Source organism: Dromiciops gliroides, chromosome 5, assembly GCF_019393635.1.
Source record: "Dromiciops gliroides isolate mDroGli1 chromosome 5, mDroGli1.pri, whole genome shotgun sequence".
Taxonomy (NCBI): Eukaryota; Metazoa; Chordata; class Mammalia; order Microbiotheria; family Microbiotheriidae; genus Dromiciops; species Dromiciops gliroides.
This window is the reverse complement of record NC_057865.1, coordinates 239,741,142-239,763,912: the sequence shown is the minus strand read 5'-3', so window position 1 is coordinate 239,763,912 and position 22,771 is coordinate 239,741,142. Positions and strand designations below refer to the sequence as shown.

General features: G+C 41.4%; 1 protein-coding gene across 1 annotated transcript in view; it reads right to left on the bottom strand.

Moving 5' to 3' along the window:
* RAP1B (RAP1B, member of RAS oncogene family) overlaps window positions 1–16,349 on the bottom strand; it is a 53,163-nt gene extending 36,814 nt beyond the window's left edge. Inside the window, exon 1 of the mRNA XM_043966964.1 lies at window positions 16,179–16,349. The gene's annotated coding sequence lies outside the window, so the exon portion shown is untranslated. The remainder of the gene's footprint in view (window positions 1–16,178) is intronic.
* Window positions 16,350–22,771: the final 6,422 nt, after the last annotated feature.

Here is a 22,771-nt window from a genome sequence, read left to right as displayed (position 1 = left end):
TGATTTATTACCTGTTGCTTGACCATCTGAGCCTTGTGTGCTGCCCTGCCTCAGCACTTTTGCTTCAGCTCTTCCACTTGCCTGAACTGTCTAGTCCTAAGTTTAGTCAAGTATTACCTGTCTTTTATTCCCACTTTGTCCACAATCCTTTGTTTCTACAGGATGTCCCAAAAGTCTTAGTGAAGTTTCAGGGTTTAATATTTAATAAATACAAATCCTCTTGTATCATACAGAAAATGACACCACAAAGCTTTAATGTTTAAACCTACACTAAGACTTTTGGGACACCCTATATTCCCAAATACCCATTTCTATGGGGTACAAACAACTTGTCCCCCACACAGAAAGATGTGCTGATTTGGTGTGGGGGAAATGGTCCTGTGATTTAACACTACAGTGAGAATAAACATGGAATTTCTTGGCAACTTAGTCTTAAGATCTGACAAGAGCACTGAGAAGCACGCCATCTAGTATGTGTCAGGGGAGAACTTGAACCCAGATCTTCTTTATCCAGGATGCCGAGCTGCCTCTCTAGACAAATTTGACAAAGGAATAAAAAGAACTTACTTTAAGATACTGACATCTAAGTGAGTTTAGCTGGTCATACCAAGTCTTTTGCTTTGTTGCCATGAAGGTGCCTAATTTGCAATCTCTGAAATAAAAAGTGGCCCCATGAGAACCACATATTCTTTTATTACTTGGTAATATTTTATTTTTCAATTACATGTAAAGATTGTTTTCAACATTCATTTTTGTAAGATTTTGAGTTCTGAACTTTTCTCTCTCCCAATATAGCAATTAGATAGAAGTTCACACACACACACACACACAATTGTTATACATATTTCCGTATTAGTCATGTTGTAAAAGAAGAATCAGAACAAAAGGGAAAACCACAAGAAAGAAAAAAATAACAAATAAAGTGAAAATAGTGTACTTTGATCTGCATTCAGACTCCATAGTTCTTTTTCTGGCTGTGGAAAGCATTTTCCATCCTAAGACTTTTTGAATTGCCTTGGATCACTGTATTGCTGAGAAAGAGCTAAGTCTTTCGCTGGAGAACCACATAGTCTTGATGACATGGAAAGATGCTACATGAGACTAAGATATACATGTCATATTTAAGACATGACTGACGATCATTGATCAATGCGGAATCAATCTCTTAACATGTATTCTCTTCTCTTTCCCTCCTCTAGTCAGCCTATTACTGCAGAATTAGCTTTATCCTTTTGTTTTTTAGCTGGCAACCAAAGCAGCAGAAATCCTAGCCAGCCAATGGCAACCTAGTAATTAGTTTTTGTGTTCTGCATTTAAGTATGACCTCAGTATGCTATGTAACAGAGCTCCGTCAAAATAATTTAATATGAGAAGGACCAAAGTAACTTCCCCTCCCCAGTGGATTATGTCATTTAAGGGTGGGTTTCTAAAATACTTAAAGCCACTGAAGCTCTACAGTGAAGTTAATATTTTCACACTTGGTCTCTCAAGTACTCCACACCCCTTCCTTCTTCCTGCCTACTCAGAATACAGTTTAGACTAGAAACTCCTTTTCTGTCCTCTCATACAAGGTCGAATCCATGTTATTACCTGTAGGGTAATGTCTCATTGTGGTGTAGATTCTAAAAGTCTTCTGGCAGGTCCTAGCTAGCAGGAAAGGTTTTTAATGCTGTCTTGACCATTTGGTAAGTTAAGAGAAGAGACTTGTGCTCTCTATAAGCACTTCCTGTGAATACCCCAATACGGATTATTATTTTTTTTTAAAGGAAGGGTAATAAAATAATTATCACCAAATTTCAAAGAAAATAATTTAATAGTAGTGGGTAAACTACTCCGTGACTAACTTTGTGGCCAACACAACTTTTGTGGCAGAAAGTTCATCCATTTCAAGTTGGTAATCAGATTCTTAACGTGCAAAAAACCATGAAAATCACCAGCCAAAAATTAAAAAAGTGAAGCTAACAAGGACCATTCCTGAAAAGCTCACAGAAAAAAAAAAAAGTACTTCTACTTGATGAATCAGAACACTATGTTCTAACTATGAAAGAGCCTATTTGGGTTGTGGTGTTTTGGGTGGGGGATAAAAAAGATCTATAATCTTCACTAAGAAAGACATTAAAGGGGCAGCTAGGTGGCGCAGTGGATAGAGCACTGGCCCTGGAGTCAGGAGTACCTGAGTTCAAATCCAGCCTCAGACACTTAACACTTACTGGCTGTGTGACCCTGGGCAAGTCACTTAACCCCAATTGCCTCACTTAAAAAAAAAAAAAGAAAGACATTAAAGCTAAGCAGAATTGTAATTTATCCTCATCACAAACACTAGTATGATATATAGGAGAGCTCAAGCACACAAGAGAGCCTAATCAATTCCTAAGTGCTCATGGAATGACAGAGTTGGTAGGGAATTAGTGGACTTATTGCTGTTTACAGTCATGTAGATGCAGTGTGAACACAAAGGAGAGATGAAGAGTAGTTGCCACGTATGATAAAATAGGAGGCATACTCTCTAGATGAGTCGTAGCTGTATTGGAAAATTCTGCCTATATTCATACTATCTATGTTCTAACAACTTTGGCTGAAGGCATCAAAATCTAGTTTCCAGCCCACCAATAAACATTACTTTTAAGTTCCAATTGTCCTTTAATGGGACCATCCTGATCTTAGTTTTCACTCATCTTCAGAGTCTCCTGGTTACTTTCCCAGATATTGAAGAGTTGAATACTAAAGCATGTTTGAAACTCTGGGCTTTTGTCTCCTCACAGTATCATTTTCTGTAGCATCATCGACATAATCTGCCACATATGCAAGGCACTGGCAACACTATTATAGCATCTGGGATGTTTTCTTCATTCCACTTTTCTTTCTACATCTGATGAACTGAAGTAAAATACAAAAATTCCATATTTACACTCTACTAATTAGAGCAGGTGCTCTTAACCTGGTGAGCCTATGGTCTTTTCCTCAAAATGTTTCTAAATAAATAAAATCAGATGATAATATTACAAAGAAAACCAATTATATTGAAATAGTTATCAAAATGTTTAAAAAACAAGTTCACTGGCCATAGCCAAAGAACACTTGCATTACAGAGAACACTTAAAAGACATAGTGATTACTTTTAGTAAGGTATTTCTCTAAGAGTGCACCTATTCTGACCTTACTATTACTTTGTTTTACTTTGCTGTGGAACTCTGCTCTTTGTTTCATGATTACTATAAAATAGAAGTGAAAATTGGTTTGGGGAAAATTCTAATTAGCAGAGGGAACTCTGAACTTCTCTTCAAGCACAAATGTAAGTATCATTAATAAAATCTCTGACAGAATGACTAAAATTAAAAGCATAGTTTTTCTTTCACACGTTGTATTCATTCTGGATATGTACAGATACACATATATATTACATGCTATCTTCACTGTTACAATGTAAGATCCTTGAGTAGAGATTACCTATTTCATATTTGTGTTTGTATCTCCAGAGCTTAGCAAAGTGCCCAATCTTAGAGACTTAATAACTATTTGTTGATTGTGTAATAATCCATGGCAATTCATGAGCTACATGAAATCTTTCCTGATCACTCCACCTCCAACTGATAACATTAACATAGGTTTGCAGAGAGCTTTACAAATATTTTATTTTGTCCTCACAACTTAGAAGTAGGTGCTAGCATTAATCTCCATTTTGCAGATGAGTAAACTGAGGCAGAGAGCAGTTATGTGACTTGTCCAGGATCAGCTATTAAGTTTCTGGGGCTAGATTTAAACTTCAGTGTTCCTGAATCCAAATCTAGTGTTCTATACACTTTATCACCTAGCTACTACTGTCCTACCCCCATTAAAAAAAACCCTTGTATCTTTTTTGTGTGGAAACATGATGCAGTAGAATGTGTTTTTGGACTTGACAGTGAAAAGACCTGATTGGGTTTTGGCTCTCAGTTATGGCCCTGTGTGATTTTGAAGAAATCATTTCACTTGTATGGGACAGTTTCCACCTCTATAAAATGAGGGAGGTAAGACTAGACAACCATCTTTACCTCTGACCTTGTCATCTCACAATCTGCCCTCTCCTCCTTCGTGTTCCTATGGTTTCCTGCCAGGTAGATTGAAGGCAGGAACTACTTAATTTTTATCCTTGTTTCCACAATGAATGTCCTGCACAGTTTTTGGCACCTGGTAGGAGCTTAGTTAAATGTCTAAGCAGACACATCAAGGGAGTGTGCAGATGCTCAATGCCCACCTCCCCATAATTGTTCAAATGTACCAACCTATGGTCTCTACCCAAGAAATGATTTTTACTGAATCTTTATAAAGTTGCTTGTAAAAATCAGGAAACGTGGTATAGTAGAAACAATACAGGATGAAAGAGTAAGGAGACCTAAGTTCTGTTTCTAGCTTCAAAACTTCTTAGCTGTGTGCTCCTGGAAAAGTAAATTCACCTTCCCGGGCTTCCAGTCTTTACAAGAGAGATACCACCAGCCCTACCATTCTCACAGGGTTCTTATAAGGGTGAAATGAGATCATGTATGAAAAGTGAAGTACCCTATGAATTTAAGGTAATATAAGCACTGTAGATGGGTGTGGTGATTCTAGGCTTGTTAGAGGTTATCTACTCTTATCTTTTAGCATGTGCCTGCATACTTCCACAGAAGAGATCTCATTAAAAAATGGAAATAGGCTTTTCAATTCAGTGTCAAGATACAGAGAAAAACAAAGTAGCCCTGCCTTTAAGGGGCAGGTGCTCTGATAGCAAGGGGACATCCCCCGCTCCAAGTAAGGAGAAGGGACGTACTAACAAGTTGGGCATCTTGCACAGAATGAGGAATTTCCAAGAGGTAGGGGGTGAAGAAAGATAATCCTAGGCATGGGCTGTGGCACAAAGTCAGGGGATGGAATGATGGGTATAGCAAACAGCAAGCAGGCTGGTTTGGCTGGACCTAAAGAAAGGAAGTACCATGTAGTCAGTCTAGAAAGGCTGGAACTAGACAGATGGTTTTGAAACAATCACCAGGAGTTTACACTTTATTTTAAAAACATTAGGGTTACGGTCAGTAGACATCAGAAGTGGGCTTTGAATGCAGATCTTTTTGACTGAGGCTGGCTCTGTCACTGTGCTGACAAATACAGCATTTTATGTCTATTGTTTAAATTTTCTGAAGCAGCATGTGCTGATGAAGCTTCTTAAGCAGGGGGACAATAAATTGTTGCTTTAAGATCAATCTGTCTCCTGTGTGGAAGATTGATTGTAAAGAGAAGAGGGCTGGGTGTAGGGAAGTTAATTTAGAATGCTGTTGCAACAGTACAGGGGAAAGGCAACGAGGGCTTGGATTAAGGTGTTTGGCTGGGAGTAGAGAGGAGGACTGATGGCAAAAAATATGAAGATAAAATTCATAAGGCACCACTACTAGAAGTCTCTCTAGCTTAAAAACATTTCAAGGATCTATGATTTTGTTCTTTTGCTGGCAAAGATCACAATCCCTATACAATTTAATAATTTTTGAGAGTCCTTGTTGCTGAAAAGTCCATCACCCTCTAGCTAATTTAGCGTTCAACCGTTGCACACTCCTTAGATGACAAAAACAGACTCCATCATCTGCTGGTACTCAAAGGCTTGGTACGGCCTGTCTAGGCTTGTACTATGCCCTGCACAGCCTTGAAGAATGCAGGTTCATCTCCAAAGCATGACAAATTACCAGGACAGGACTTTAGTAGGTACCAGTTAACTCCGTACTGGGCACATATCCCAAGGGGGCCAAAGAAGTAAAGACCTATGTAACCAAAAGATTCAAAGCACTTCTTTTTGTGGAAGCAGTGAGTCAATAACCATTTATTTAGTGCATACCATATGACTATGTGGCAGGCACTGTGCTAAGTGCTGGGGATACAAAAAGAGGCAAAAGGTAGTTCCTGCCCTTAGTAGGTAACCATAAACTAAAGGATAGATAAAACTAGTATGTGACTTTAGTGAGATATTGTTTTCTCCTAAGAAATAATAAATGAGTATTGCTGAGAAAGATATGAGACTTATTTGAATTGATGTAAACAAACAGAACCAGGAGAATACACATGATTTTAATAATGTTAACAAAAAGAATATTAAAAAAGAAAGTCAAAGTTAAGCAATCATAATGCCCAATCTTGGTTCCTGTAAACAGATGTGTGGGAATTATGGGGTAGAGTGCTGCATTCAGTTAGTCAAGGTAATTGTATAGGTCATTATATTGGCTGTTTTTTCTTAGCTATTTTTGTCATAAAGGCCTTTTCAATGCTGAGACACATAAGTTAAAAAAAAAAACACCAAAAAACTTACAGCAACTCTTTTCATAGTAGCCAAAAATAAAACTAAATCAATGCCCACTTGTTGGAGAATGGGCAGATTATAATTTAAGAATATAACAATATTATGCCATAAGAAATGGCAAAATGAACAGTTTCAGAGGAAACTGGAAAAACCTCTCTGAACTAACTGCAAAGTGAATGAACAGAACCAGTAGCCCAATTTATACAGTAAGATTATATAAAGTAAAACAATTTAACTGTGCAATGATAAGCCAAGAAGCCAGAGAAGATGAAGCACAATACCAAAGTTATGCTAGCAGAGATGAGAGACTTAAAACACAGAAGGAAATACATAGCCAATGTGGGAATTTGCTTTACTGGACTATGCATATTTGTTATGAGGGTTTTTTTTTTTTTCAATGAGGAGGGAGAAACAAATAAATGCTAAAAATAAAGATGGGGGGAGAAAGGCATACCTAAAAACAACTGATACAAAACCAAAAAAGACATAAAAATATATTTTGAAGCCAGTATATTAAAAAGACCACCATCGATGTGTTTGCTTCAGAGAAAGGATGACTTTGGGCAGCAACACGAAACAAAAACATGAAAGAAAGTGAGAGTACCTGGATAGGAAGATGGGAGAAAAACTCAGAATAAGAGGCTGGGATAAACACAAATTTTGCATAAGCAATTTTGGTTATAACCTTGAAATCTGAAAATAGGTCTCAGTTTTCAGCTTTGTCATTCCCATTCACCTTCATCCTCCTTTCCAGAGACAGACACACACATGGAAGACCTGGGTTCAAATCCCACCCCTGACACTTAATTGGCTGTGACTTTAGACAAATCATTAGTTGTTTTAGTGACCCAGAGAGCTAGAGTATGAACTGCCAACCATATGTAGACCTCTGTTGGACAAGGGAGTTTTCTACACATATGAAGTCACAGGTCTACACCAAAAAACTGCTCAACATGCTCTATCAGATCTATATAGCCACTTCCCCAAATCTACATACCCAGCTCCAGTTTCATATTATAAACTGCTAATGAACCAATTAGATATCCCATAGGCATCTCAAACCCAGAATGTCCAAAACACAACTTATTCTTTCTTTCCAAACCCATCCCTCTTTCAAATGTCCCCATATCTGTGGAGGTTACCATCGTCCTTAATCACTTACTAGGATTACAACCTTGGAGTCCCCCTTGACTCCTCCTAATCCTCCATACTCAATCTGTGGCCAATTATTGATTCTAATTCCATCCTCTTTTCTCCATCATTCCAGCCACCACCCTAGTGCAGAGATCCTTATCATCCCTCGCCATAATTATTGCATAATCTTTTGATTTCTCTGCCTTAAGTCTCTTGCCTTTCAAATCCAAACTCCATATGGTTACCAAAGCCATTGTCCTAAGTAAAGATGGGTCCATGTGACTTTGTTCTGTGAGTTACAGGGTCTCCCCCTCCTAACTCAAAGACAAATACAGTATCTTATTTAGGATTTAAAATCCTTCGTGAAATGGTTCTAATCTACCTTCTCAGGCTTATTATGTAGATAAACAATCCTCTCCTTCATGAACTCTTGGAACCTGTAAGACTAGACATCCTGCAGTTCTTCACCCATGATATCCCCTATCTCCTGTCTCATGCCTTTCTTTTCATAAGCTGCCCCCACGTCTGGGATGCACTCTGTTCTTACCTCTACCCTTTAGAATCCCTTGCTTCCCTCAAAGCCCAGATCAAGTACTATCTCCCTTCCCTCTCACAACTGGGATCTTCCCTGATTGCCCCAGCTTCTATTCCTTCCTGTCTAACACCCTGAAAATTATTCTATTTATTACATGTATGTGTTCCTGTCTCCTGAGAGAACAAACTCTAAAGATAGAGGATTTTTTTTGTTTGTGTATCCCTGGCAGTTTTGGCACGCAGTAGTAGATGCTTGATAAGACACCCATATCCACCTCACTCTCTACCACTATAGTAGTCAAGGGATATTCTGAAATAGTGCCCACTTCCAACAGTTGCAAATCAGAATAACTGATTTTGATAAAGTGTTTTCAAATTGCTCTATATTATTATCTCATTTCAGCCTCACAAAAACACCTTGAGGTAAGTACAACTATTATGACTCCCATTTTACAGATGAGAAAACTGAGGTTCAGAGCCCACTGCAACACAGTGTCAAGTGGAATTTTAACATAGACTTCCTTACTTTAAGTCTAGTGCCCCACTCCATGCTGTCTTCTAATCAAAGAAAGGGTTAATAAAAATATAACTGCAAACGGGGCAGCTGGATGGCGCAGTGGATAAAGCACCGGCCCTGGATTCAGGAGTACCTGAGTTCAAATCCGGCCTCAGACACTTTACACTTACTAGCTGTGTGACCCTGGGCAAGTCACTTAACCCTCATTGCCCCACAAAAAAAAAACAAACAAACCAAAAAACAAAAACAAAATATAACTGCAAAACTATTTGCCTTTGGAGTGGTAGCTTAGTATAAGAAGAGAAAACAGCATAGGAACCCAGGAAACCTGGGTTCAAATCCTTTATGTCAGCAATATGACTGGGCAAATTACAACCTCAGGATAACAGGGTCTGTACTTTGTAAAGCTTAAGCATCCTTTGTCCCCAAAAGTGCAACATCATTGAATTATTGAGTTCTAACTTCATAAATAATTCAAAGTAGAAATTTATTTAATGGAAAAAATGTTATACCCGTGATTTTTGTACCTTATTTTGCAGGTACCAAAGGTTCTATATCAAGGAAGTCTCTGTGGATCAATTTTTTTTTTTTTTTGGCGTGGGGCAATGAGGGTCACACAGCTAGCGTCAAGTGTCTGAGGCCGGAATTGAACTCAGGTCTTCCTGAATCCAGGGCCGGTGCTTTATCCACTGTGCCACCTAGCTGCCCCCTTCTGTGGATCAATTTTAATCAAAAATTATAAAGAGAAACCCAAGAATTCACTGCTTAGTCTCCCAAAAGTTAATGATATTCTTGGTAAGGTTTTTTTTTTCCTTTTTGGTAAGGCATTTGGGGTTAAGTGACTTGCCCAGGGTCACACAGCTAGTAAGTGTTAAGTGTCTGGGGCCAAATTTGAACTCAGGTCCTCCTGACTCCAGGGCTGGTGCTCTATCCACTGCATCACATAGCTGCCCCCTTCTTGATAAGGTTTTAAAAATGGTTTAATTCAACAAAAATTATGTCTCTGTGCTAAGTACAATACCAGAGAGATTAGAAGATAAAGAAGCAATCCTGACTTTCCATCAAGCTAGAATTTAGTTGACTTTTAGAAGTTTTATTTTTTTTAAATATACTAATATATCTATGTCACTAAAACTAAAAACATTTTTGGGTATAAGTCTGGAGATGTAAATGAGTTTCCTCATCTTAATAAAGAAAAAAAAAAGTCACTTTAAAATATGCCCCAAAGACCTCTGTAAAAAAGTAGAGATTACACAACTTAATGTTTTTGATTGAGCAAAATTCACTGAATACATTTGATAATGGTGGACATCTTTCTCCCCCCTCAACATGTGCAGTCTATGTGCCAAGTCAAAAGCATTCTTAAAAAAAAAATTTTTTTAAAACAAATCTAACTGTTCAACAATGCATAGGCTTGAAGTTTACCAGAAATTAATTTGATTTTAGTGATTTATTAACTTGCTTACTTTAGATGACAGTATTTTTTGTTTGTTTTTGCTTTTTTAGTGAGGCAATTGGGGTTAAGTGACTTGCCCAGGGTCACGCAGCTAGTGTTAAGTATCTGAGGCCGCATTTGAACTCAGGTACTCCTGACTCCAGGGCTGGTGCGCTATCCACTGCGCCATCTAGCTGCCCCTAGATGACAGTATTGAAGCATAAGGTAAGAGACCTGCAAGAACTTTAATTTTAAGTTCAATATAGAATACTGTTATTAAACCATCACTCAACACTAAAGAGGAAATTTAACTTTATTAATTTTGAGATAAACATATTTCTAAGAGCTAAAAAAATATAGGATGCACACGATCAAAGAGAATTTTTAAAAGTCAAATGTAGTTCTACTCTAGAATAGTGCCTTTCTATAACATAAAACCCATGGGAATTTTCTGTACCAAATTAATATTGAACATATTTTTAGATATGAAAATAATTTTTATAAAATCATTTCACTAAAAAGCCTAATATTTACATTTCCCTTTTGTCTAGCTAATCCAGTTATCGTTCACTAGAAGTTTTTTTTTAAATGGAAACCCTCCAGTAATATTAAGCAACTGAAAATATTTTACAAGCTGCTGTAGAAATAAATCACATAGTACATGTCTGACCTTCATGATAACTAGATACCAAGAGTAATATTTTAGTGACTGGAAATTTGAGAATAAATGAAATTCAATTCAAATGGTTTATTAAGTGCCCAACACATACGAAGCATCATGCTAGGTGCTGGGAATGTAAGATAAGGCATGACTCTATCTTGACTAAGGAGCTTTCAATCTAACAGAGGAAGCACAAATAAACAAATAGTTTTGCTATAAGGAAGAGTTAGGTAAGTACGTACATTAAGTCCAGGCAAAATACTGTGAACAATCTGTAGCAGAGGAGGGTTTCCTAGGGAAATCTTCAAGAAGGAGATGTTATGGAGTGGTTGGGCCTTGAAGGAAGGGAGCATCTCCAAAAAAGAATTTGAGAGAGAGGCAATAATAGGGTTAAAAGGTTAGAGAAGAGTATAATTGGCTAGAATATAAACTGGATAGGTTGGATCAAGCAAGATGAGAGGCCTTAATGATCAGACTGCCATTTATACTACATTCAGAAAGTCACTAAGGACCCACTACTGAAGATTTTTGAACAGAAAAGTGACAGTACTGAAGCAGTGCATTAAGATTACTTAGTAGTGGTCATCTAGGAAGCGTATAAAGAGATTTTAGAGTATTCCATTGATTTCACACAAACTTCTCTCCACAAAAGACTTCATAAAAAATTCCCAAAATCTCAGATCAAAGAGTCTTGGCCTATCATATAGTAAGCAGTTCAATATAACTCAAAAGGAAGGGGGCAGCATGACTGTGGAAAGTATAATGGCTTTGGAGTCAGGGGACTAGGGTTGGAATACTAGCCATTTCTCTTTGCTGGTTACCTACTTTGCCCAAGTCCCAATCAGTTATCTTGCCTACGTTTCCTCATCTATAAAATGAGAGGGGTTGAATTAGATGAACTTGTCATGTCTTTTAAATCTCCGCCCCCTCCCCCCCAAACAATGAGGCTTAAGTGACTTGCCCAGGATCACACAGCTATTAAGTGTCAAGTGTCTGAGGCTGGATTTGAACTCAGGTCCTCCTGAATCCAGGGCCAGTGCTTTATCCACTGTGCCACCTAGCTGCCCCTCTTCTAACTCTTAATATCTCAGGATGCCATAATAGAGTCTAATCTTTGAAGCAATTAGACCTTGGCTTTTGTATTTAGCTTGGTGTCATAAATCCAACTGAGCCTAAAGATTCTTTTTCTTTCACAAACCTAAGTTCTGAAATGGTAAATTACTATTTATCAATACTGTCCCAGACAATGTAGTTCAGAAACGTGATAAAATAACTAATTTATGTATTTGTAGATGGTTATACCGATTACTCATTATTATAGCTGGTTATACTCAGATCTATCTGATGTTACACTGACCTTTGAAAGAATCAATTCCCAGACTTGCACTTTTAACTAGTAAACTAGCTGGCCTGGGAAACTCAACATGTTTGACTAGGAGGTAATATCTCTCATCCCCACTAATCCCCATGGCCATTTAAGTTGTGACACAAATCATGAACTGTGTCAGCTTATAATCAGATTCTTTCGCTCCTTCACTAATTAAACCTCTTTGGTTAGGGATGCAAGCAGGCCAGTCCTCTGTCCCAAAATCACCAATATACGTTACAGAAAAATTCCAAAGCACAATCACAAATGACTCAAGATTGGTCTTTGAATGCTTTGGTTATAAGTATCAAGCTATTTCCAGTGGCACTAAAATCTAGAGTACAATAACTTAGAGGTTGAGGGTGGAAAGTATGGGTGGAAGGATGGTAAGCATAAGGGAGAACCACCTTTGTTATTATTAATACAAACAGAAACATAACTGTCATGAAGAAAAAACACAATCCATAAACAAATCAATAGGTGCTTTTCTACCTTTGCTAAAAGTTCATTTGTAACTTTTTGTTTGGTTGGTTTGTTTTTTGCAGGGCAGTGGGGGTTAAGTGACTTGCCCAGGGTCACACAGCTAGTAAGTGTCAAGTGTCTGAGGCTAGATTTGAACTCAGCTCCTCCTGAATCCAGGGCCAGTGGTTCTATTCACTGCATTACCTAGCTGCCCCCACATTTGTAATTTTTTTATTGGTCAAAACTAAATTTTTAAAGATTGGAATTAAAACCAAATGAGAAGGCAGAACTGAACATTAGTTTTCTATTCAATCTCATCAATTTTAAGGTTTTACCAGAGACTAAGAATAAGAATTAAACAGATACTAGTTGCTACATTATGAATCTTTACATTGGCTATGGCTGTTAGAGCCTCAAGTATATGGCTCAGGTTTTTTTGCTGTTCTGACTCTTTCTATCACAATTCCTCTAGTAGGTTACTTGGCACCGATTCTGCAGTGTTATTTTAAGAATAAAATAAAAATGTAGATGGAAAGCATTTTGAAAATTTAAAGCACTTTAAACAAAGGCAGGAGATTTTGCAACCAAGTCTTCATCACTAGCAGTTATCCCAGAATCGAATGCTGAAGCTACTTTCATTCCCCATCTGAAGAAGAGACAGCCAAGGAGAAAGAAGACTGACCGGAGTCAGTCACCTATCTGACCAGTTAACCCTGGGCAAGTCCCTAAATCACTCAATACTCTAGACAACTAAGACATATGCTGAAGAAAAAGTGCAAACTCAAATAAATAAAGGCCATTTCCTCCTCCAGGAATTTTCTGTATCAATGAAATTGTAAAATCATAAATTCAGCCCTGATCACTATGTACAATTTCATTTATGTCAGTCACCTCTGTCTCTGCAGGGCCACCCAATTTGATACATCAAGACCAAACAGTGTATTTCTGGGTTTCAAGGCTCTTATCCAGGCTTTCCCTGACAAGATCTCTCTAATTTATATGTGGCCAACCTTTCAATCCCCCACCCTACAAGCCTACAAAGATCATTCCTGTCAGATAGAATTTGTCATTTTGTCCTTTTTGGTACTGTGGAGAAACAAAAAGACAGTACTGTAAGTCAGGCACTCAATGTATGACCTTGAATAAGTCACTTTACTCAGAGGTATCTTTTCCTTATCTGGAAAATGAGGAGTTTGTATGAGATAAAATCTCCAAGGTCTGTTCCAGATCTGAAGTTTGACTATCAAAATAACATTCAAGGGAAAATCCTTGAGTCAGCTTAGAGATATTAAGTTGGGGGTAAAAGGCCTACCTTTTCTTTTGTGCATCATTTTTTTTTTGGTTTGTTTTTTTTGTGAGGCAATTGGGGTTAAGTGACTTGCCCAGGGTCACACAACTAGTAAGTGTCAAGGGTCTGAGGCCGGATTTGAACTCAGGTCCTCCTGAATCCAGGGCTGGTGCTCTATCCACTGCGCCACCTAGCTGCCCCTGTGCATCATTTCTTGCTAGGATGATTTGCATGAAATTCTATATACTTTATAGGTACTAAGTATGGTAGCTACAAATAGGTACCAAGTGGGTAAGGGGGGTCCCACTTACAGTGAGGACATTTACAAAGCCATACTTATATGCATATACGCACTTAAAACAAAAATGGCTTAATTGAAAGGCACTTTGGACATCAAACTTTTGACAAAATGGCAATGTTTATCTAAAGGCAAAGAAAAAGTACTAAGCTAAATCTATCAATCAACGACTATTAAGCCTACGAGGTGCCAGGCACTGTGGATACACAGACAGACAGACAAGAAAAAGAAAAAAGAAAAATAACAATCCCCACCTATATGGAGCTTACCTATATGAAAACATGGTGATGGGTCCCCCCAAACCTGAAAACTTCCCTGATATAAAGAGCAGCACTTGGTGAGGTGGGAGGAATGGTGGATTAAAAAACACACCTATGTTGAGGCTTTGAAGAATAACAGTTCATTGCATTCCATAATATTTCGAGGTCCTCGAGGGCAGGAATTGGTTTTAATATTCCCAGCACCTAGCAGAGGGCCTGGTACATAGGTACTTAATAAATGCTGGTTGACTTGACTTCAGAGTGCAGTAATCTTCTCTCCCCCCCCCCCCCAAGCAATGGGTTAAAAAAACTCCCTCCAGGTCTTAAAAAACATAGTTTATTACATCCCCTTTAGACTGTGGTCTTGTAGAGGGCAGGAATTGCTTTTCTTAGTACCTAAACCGTAGCACCTAAAACAAGGCCTGATACACAGCAGATGCTTAATAAATCCTAGTTGATTTGAGTGCAGCACTTTTCCCAAATGATATCTAGGAAAAAAAAAAAAGTGGGCCAGCTCTGCTTGAGCAGTTTTAAGTAACCTAAGTCAAGCCTAAGAATTATCGTAGTTTATTGCATACTCATTAGACTGCGAACTGCTGGAGGGCAGGAATTGGTTTTGTGAGCTTTTCCAGGACCTGACACATAGTAGGTACTTGATAAATGTTGACTTATGTGTATAGTATTTTCCTCAAAGGATATCCAGGAAAAGGGGGTAGGGGAAGAGAGAAAGTGGGCCAGCTCTGCTGGGGCAGTTTTAAGTAACCTACTTCAAGTCTAGGAATTACCATAGTTTATTGCATCCTGCTGGAGGGCAGCAATTGGTTTTCTGGGCATCGCCAGAGCCTGGCACATAGTAGGTACTTGATAAACGTTGACTTCCGAGTATGGTACTTTCCCCAAAGGATATCCAGGGGAAAAGGGTGGGCCAGCTTCGCCGGGGCAGGTTTAAATCCCCTCCAGCAAGGTTGGGAGAATCCCAGTCCTTCGGCCAGTGCCTCCCCCTAGACTGCGCGCTCCTCGAGGGCAGGGGCTGCTCCGGCCTTCCCGGGCGCTTCCGGGGCTCGGGTCTGACCGGGCTTGACCCCGGGAGGGCGGGCCGGGGCGGGGGCGGGGTGGTCTCCGCCCGCGGGCAGGCCCCCCAGGAGGGCGCTTCCTGGCCCCCGACTCCAGCGTCTGCTCTGTCGGTGCTGCGGGTGCAGCCGGACTAGGTGGGGCTCGCTCGGCCGCCTTCCTCCTACCACTTCCCGAAACAAACGCGACTCCAGCAGCCCCGGCGCGAGCAAACTTCCCCCCACCCCACCCCTACCCTGTCAGCCTCGCTGCCCCGGGGGAGGGGGCCCGGGGAGTGGTTTCCCCCCAACCTTCCCGGCCCCCTCCCGCCCCCACCCCCGGATTCGGGGACGGTCCGTCCGGTCCAAGGACAACTTTTCTCGTTTCCGCTCTCCAACTTCCACCCACAGCCCGGGGCGGGGGCCGAGGGGACCCCCGGCTGCGGGAGGGGGGGGAGGGCCGGGGCTCCGGGGAGGGGGCGGCCGGGCGCGGGGTGCGGAGAGGCGGACACACGGTGCACGCCCGGCCCGCGCCTGCCGGAGGCGGGCAGGAGTGTGAGCGCGTGCGGGTGTGCGTGTGAGTGAGTGTGCAAGGGGGGGTCCTCAGGCTCGCACTTCCTCCGCCATGTTTCAGACATTTGACCCCTTCCGCAGAGAGGAGCGCGCTGCTCCCCGGCGGCGGCGGCGCCTCGTCCCTCCCCGGCTCCGCAGGGGGCGGCCGCGGGGGCACCCCGGCCCGGCCGGCCTCGCCACCTGCACGTCCCGCCCCGGCCCCGGGCTCCCGCTGCCCCGTCCGTCTCCCGTCCGCGCCCCGCCCGGGCCTCCTCCTCCTCCTTCTCCTCTTCCTCCTCCCCGCCCCGGCGCCGGCCCCCCACTCACTCAGGGCGCTGCCACCGAGTCCCCCGGAGGGCTCCCTCCGCAGAGCCGGGCTCTCTCTCGGCGTCTCCGTGTCCGCTCTCCGGCCGCCAAGGCGGGTGGGTCGCCGGGCTGCTGCCGCCGCCTCCCTCCTCCTCCTCTTCCTCCTCTGCCGCCGCTCCGGCTCGTTCCACGCCTGACTCTGGGCGAGGTTTGGCTGGGTCGCCTTGACGTCAGGCGTTCAGCCTCGCTTTCGGTTCCTTCCGCTGGCGGAGAGGGCGGGCGTGGAGCACGGGAGGGGGCGGGGCCGGCGAGGGGAGGGAGAAGGGAAACGAGGCAGCAGGGGCGGGGCGGCACTGGGCGGGGCGCCGAGGCTGACCTTCTCTCTCTCTGCCCCCCCTCCTTCTTTTCCCCCTCTTTCCCCCTCCTCCCACTCTCCTCTCTCTCTCTCCCTCCCTCCCTCCTCCCTCGCGGCCACCTCCCCCGCCCTCCTTCCTCCTCCCTCCCACGCCTCTGGGAGCGGAACGAGGCTGAGTGGTCCACGTGGAGCGTGGAGCTGGCTTTCTAATCTGTCAGGAAGCCTTTAGTAAGCGCCTACTATGTGCTAAGCACTATGTGTGCTCAGTGCGGGGCTGCGATATAAAGAAAGGCAAAAGTCAGCCCCTGCTTTCAAGCAGGTCACGGTCAATGCCGGAGTTTAACTTTATACAAACAAGATATATGCAAGCTCTATTGGAAATAATCAGTAGAGGGAAGTCCGTAATCAATCAATCGCCTACTGCTAACTGCCGGGGAAATAAAGGTAAAAGACAGTCCCTGCTCACTAGGAACTTACAGTCCATCAATCAAGCAACATTTATTAAGCACCTACGATGTGCAAGGCACTGTGCAGTGCTAAGCTCTGGGGAGATAGAACGGCAAAAGACAATTCCCTTCGCTCCTTAGGAGCTCACAGTCTAATGTGGGAGACATCCATATACCAACAAGTCATACGCAAGGATATATTGGAAATAATCTACAGAAGGAAGGCACCAGGATTTAGGGGGAATCAGGGATGGCGTCCTATAGAAGAGTGGAATTTTAGCAGGGTCTTGAAGGAAGGGGAGGTGGGATGGGAAGGCAGGTGAATGGGCCCACCCCTCTAAATTTAATAAGTTAAGTTGTCAATAATCACTTAGTAAATTTAGAGGACTGGTGTGAAGACCTGGAAAAGTGAAGAAAAAAAAAAGAGTCCGAGACCCAGAAGGAATTTATATTCTAATGGAGAAAGATAATGCATAAAAGAAAGCGGCAAGAGAGGTGGGGTAAGCATTGTAGGGAAAATCCTAGAAGAGAATCTCCCGTAGAGGAAGGGAATGATGATATGGGTGGCTTGGGAATCCTTCTTAAATGGACATTTGGGTTGATAACATGCTCTGTCTTAATGTTCATCCCACATCAGCCCTCCACCTGGTCAACTGGATTTCCAAATAAAGCCTAGTCTAGCTATATCCTCCCAGAAGTTGGTGATGAATAAAAATCGTCAATGCTGTTGCCCGCCAAAATGACATAAGAAGTTGCGTTGATTTGGTTTTCTTGTTTGACTTTCGATTTCACTGGGAAAGAAACTCCCACTATCAATGCAAATTGGCTTCTGCTTTGCAACTTATTCTTGGTGTCAAGGGTACTGAGGGGTTATGTTATGTGGGTTGACCCAGGGTCACAAACACTGGGTAAGACTGGGCATGAAATTTGCTAAGTTCAAACCAACTATTCAATTCTTGAACTCTAGGGAAGGTGACTTCGAAGATGTTGAGAAGATGAGCTACGCAAAGAGTGTTTTCTCACATGAGCTAGTCAGTAGATGGTTTTCTTTTCACTTGGTGAAGTATATCATCATCCCTGACTGTCTTCCCACAGAATCTGAGTCAGAAGAGATTTCAGAAGGCTTAATCAGAAGGAAAACTTATAGAAATACACTTTAAAATATGTAAAGCACGGGGCGGCTAGGTGGTGCAGTGGATAGAGCGTCCGCCCTGGATTCAGGAGTACCTGGGTTCCAGTCTGGCCTCAGACACTTAACACTTACTGGCTGTGTGACCCTGGGCAAGTCACTTAACCCCAATTGCCTCACTAAAAAAAAAATATGTAAAGCACCTTTCTTCATCATTTGACACTAAGCCCCACAGCAGTCAGGTGAGCTAGGTATCATGTATCATCCACAAGTTACAGATGAAGAAACTGAGGCTCAGAGAAGTGTCAGCTAGGAGTTAAACCTAGATCTTCCCAGGCAGCTTGGTGGTGCAGGAGATAGAGCATGGGACTTGGAGTCAGGAAGACCTGAGTTTAAATCCAGACTGGGATTCTGGACAAGTCACTTAGCCTGTCTTCTTCAATTTCCTCATTTGTTAAATGGGGATAATACTAGCACCTACCTCCCAGGATTGTAGTGGGAAATCACATGAGATAATATTTGTATGTGGCATGCACAGTGTCAGGTACATAGTAAGCACTATATAAATGTTAACTGTTGTTGTAGAGCATGGGACCTGAACTAACAAAGACAAGTTCATATCCAACCTCAGACATTTAACTAGCTGTGTGACTCTGGCCAAGTCACTTAACCTCTGTCTCAGTTTCCTCATTTGTAAAATGAGAATAATAATTATACCTACTTCCTCAGGTTATTGTGAGGATCAAATAAGATAACACTGGTGTCTGGCATATAGTAGGTGCTTAATAAATGTTTGTATCTTTTTTTCTTCTTTCCTTTCCTTCCTCCCTCCCTCTTTTTTCCCTTTCTTCCCTTCCTCTCTTCTGTTTTTCCTTCTTTCCTTTCTTCCTACCCTGTATGCCATCAACAATTATATTACAGGCCAACCTAAACCCTAGAAGGACCCCCACTAACGACAACTGCCCTGACAAGTGTCCAGCCAGTCTCTGCTTGATGACCTAGACTTCAAGGAATCTTTCTATCACATTTCTTATGCAGGACAATCTTAGTGGCAAATAGCCAGTAATCTGGAAGGTACCTATTGATATCGACAGATTACACATTTAGTCAGTAGTTCCATGCTGTCTTCCTTGAGTTATTCCACAACTGTATATTTCTAGATGCCAGCCAGTCCCAAGTGCCTATTTGATTAGATCCAGAACATTTTACTTATTGATATTTGATCAAGTGCTCACAAATACCTTATGCTTCTAAATACTAGCTAGGAGAGGAGATTTCCTTAAAGGTAGAAGGTTTTAAGGGGAAGATGCTCATGTGGAGCATTCAAACCCTTGAACAGAGATGTCTTCCACTGGTTGGGGTTAGGATATATCACAGTTCCTCCTTTCCAGGCATTGGTTCAATTTTTCCTAGTTGAGCTAGGAAAATGTTAATATTCCCTTACTGTTTTTCTCTTTTAGCTTATAGACTCTCTTGTTTATGGGAACTTGATATTTCTTCCTCTACAGAAATCCAATCCTTTCTCCAAATCCCTGCCCAATAGTCACACAGATAAAGATTAGAAACTGTCAGATTTTCTTTTCTTAAAAATGGGGATGGGGGCGGCTAGGTGGCGCAGTGGATAAAGCACCGGCCCTGGATTCAGGAGGACCTGAGTTCAAATCCGGCCTCAGACACTTGACACTTACTAGCTGTGTGACCCTGGGCAAGTCACTTAACCCCCATTGCCCTGCAAAAAAACCCAAAAAACAACAAACTATAAATAAAAAAATGGGGATGGAGGAAAGGTGATAGGGGGTGGGGAGAGAAAGGGAGATTTAAATAATAGCAACAAAATGACAATTAAAAAAAGCAAAAGACATTTCAGATAGTGTATTTGACAGTTACATACTCATGGACCCCAAGTTCTCTAATGAAAGAAGAGAGTTGCATTTTCTTATTTCTTATGGGCAACATTTTGTCATTGTAATTATAATGGGGCAGCTAGGTGACAGTGGATAGAGGCTTTTTAGTCAGGAAGGCTTCAGTTTAAATTCTGACCTCAGATACTAGCAATGTGACCCTGCTGTGGAAGTTGCTTAACCTCACTCATCTGTAAGATGGGGATAATACTAGTACCTCTACCCCAGGGTTTTTATGAGGATCAAATGAGATAATCTTAACTGTAATGAGCTTAGCACAAGAACGGGCATATAGTAGGCATTATATAAATGTTTGTTGTTGCTATTTAGTGAATTTCTCTATATTGTTTCATTTTGCTGTTCCTTCTGTTTACATCATTATAGTCATCATCTTTGTGTATGCTGTTTTCCTGGTTCTGCTTACTTCACTATGTGTAAATTCATATAGGTTTTCCTGTGATTCTCTCTTTTTTTTTTTTAAATTAAAAAAATAAAAAAAAAATTTTTTTAGTGAGGCAATTGGGGTTAAGTGACTTGCCCAGGGTCACACAGCTAGTAAGTGTTAAGTGTCTGAGGCTGGATTTGAACTCAGGTACTCCTGACTCCAGGGCTGGTGCTTTATCCACTGCGCCATCTAACTGCCCCGTTATTCTTTACAGAGAAGAAATATTCAACTCTGTTTATGTATCACAATTTGTTTAGCCATTCCCCGATTACTGAACACACATTCTTTGTTTCTAGTTCTTTGGTTTCACAAGAAGTGCTGCTATGAATATTTTGTTATGTATTGTTGTTCAGTTGTTTTTCAGTCTTGTCTGACTCTCCATGATCTCATTTGGGGTTTTCTTCGCAAAGATACTGGAATAGTTTGCCCTTTTCTTCTCCAGCTCATTTTACAGATGAGGAAACTGAGGCAAACAGGGTTAAGTGTGACTTGCCCAAGGTCACATAGCTAGTAAGTGTCTGAGGCCATATTTGAACTCAGGAAGATGAGTCTTCTTGACCCCAGCCCCAGTGAGCTATCCACTGTACCACCTAGCTTCATTATATATGGGAGCTTTCTATCTTTGACAGGAGGCTTCCCCCCACTCCCATCCCCCAGGTAATAGGAAGAAAATTAAGGTGTTTGAGCAGGGGACTATCATACTCCCACCTGTGCCTTAGGAAGATTATTTTAACAGTGTTAAGAGGGGATTGGAGGGAGCGTCTGGAAACAGGAAAACCGACTGGGAAGCCAATACAGGCCGCCAAGGAGGGAGGTATTGAAGGCTGAAACTAAGTGGACCTGTGTAAGTAGAGAAAGAGAATACTGCCAGAGATGTTATTAAGGGAGAGGGGTGAGGACTTTGCAGGCGATTGGATGGTGAGAGGGTAAGGAGGAAGGAAGCATCTAAGAAGAATCACTCAAGTTATAAACTTGGGTGACTGGAAGAATGGTATCGCTGGCAAATGAAATGAAATTTGGAGGTGTGGTGGGTCTGGAGCGAAGACAATGAGTTCTGCTTTGTAGAACAGTGGCATCAAACTCAAATGGCAAGGGGGCCACTATTCTGGATAAGGGTCCTTGTAGGCCCCCTGTAGACTTGGTTTTAAAATGTAGTATTATCTATGTTTTATTGTATTTTAATTTATTTTGTTAAATATTTCCCTATTACTTTTTGGGGGTGGTGGTGGGGCAGTGGGGGTTAAGTGACTTGCCCAGGGTCACACAGCTAGTGTCAAGTGTCTGAGGTTGGATTTGAACTCAGGTCCTCCTGAATCCAGAGCAGTGCTTTATCTACTGCGCCACCTAGCTGCCCCTCCCTATTACATTTTAATCTGGTTCTGGCTGGACCAGCAATGTTGCTCTATGTTTGACACCTCTGGTCTTTGGTCTGGAATATGTAGACTTTTGAAAGGTGAACAAAATGATACAGTTTTCAAGTCAGTTTTCTCCTCCTAATAAAATGTAAATCATAGAGAGTCTAATTCTAAAGTTCTCTGATTATTTAGAAACTACTGGGGGCAGCTAGGTGGTGCAATAAATAAAGCACCGGCCCTGGATTCAGGAGGACTTGAGGTCAAATCCAGCATCAGACACTCGACACTTACTAGCTGTGTGATCATGGGCAAGTCACTTAATCCTAATTGCCCCAGAAAAAAACAAAACAAAAAACTACTTAACTCTAGTGAGTTATAGAGTTGTATATTTACATAGTTAAATCACATATATGCATGTTACATATTTACATGTTAAATATATAAACATCAAATGAGATAATAATGACTGTAAAGGACTCACCACAGGGGCTGTCATATAATAAGTACCCTATAAATATTAGTTATTTCTATTTAGCTATTTTCTTCACAAAGCATTTAGTATCATTTTACTGTTCAATTCTAGTTACATTGTTATGATCATTGTCTCTGTGTAAAATACCGTTTTCCTGCTTTTGCCCTCTATGTAGTTGCATAGAGCTGTAACTATACTGTCAGGCAGTCTACTGTAGTGGATCGAATATTGGACTTGGAAGTAAGAAACAGGTTCAACTTCTACCTTTGATATTTACTATATGGTACTGGGCCAAGCTACATACTTAATCTCTGTCTGCCTCAGGCAACTTTCTAGGATTTATCGGCTAAATCATACAAGGGTTATTGCCTTGTCCCCTGCATTGTCATCACCCATTGATTGGGTAGCTCCTCCTAGAATCTTGATTGAAGGAGAACACCGGGAGCAGACTGTTCTCATTCCTCTCCAGGATGCTCTGAAGACTTTCTCTACCACATTCCTGGATACATAC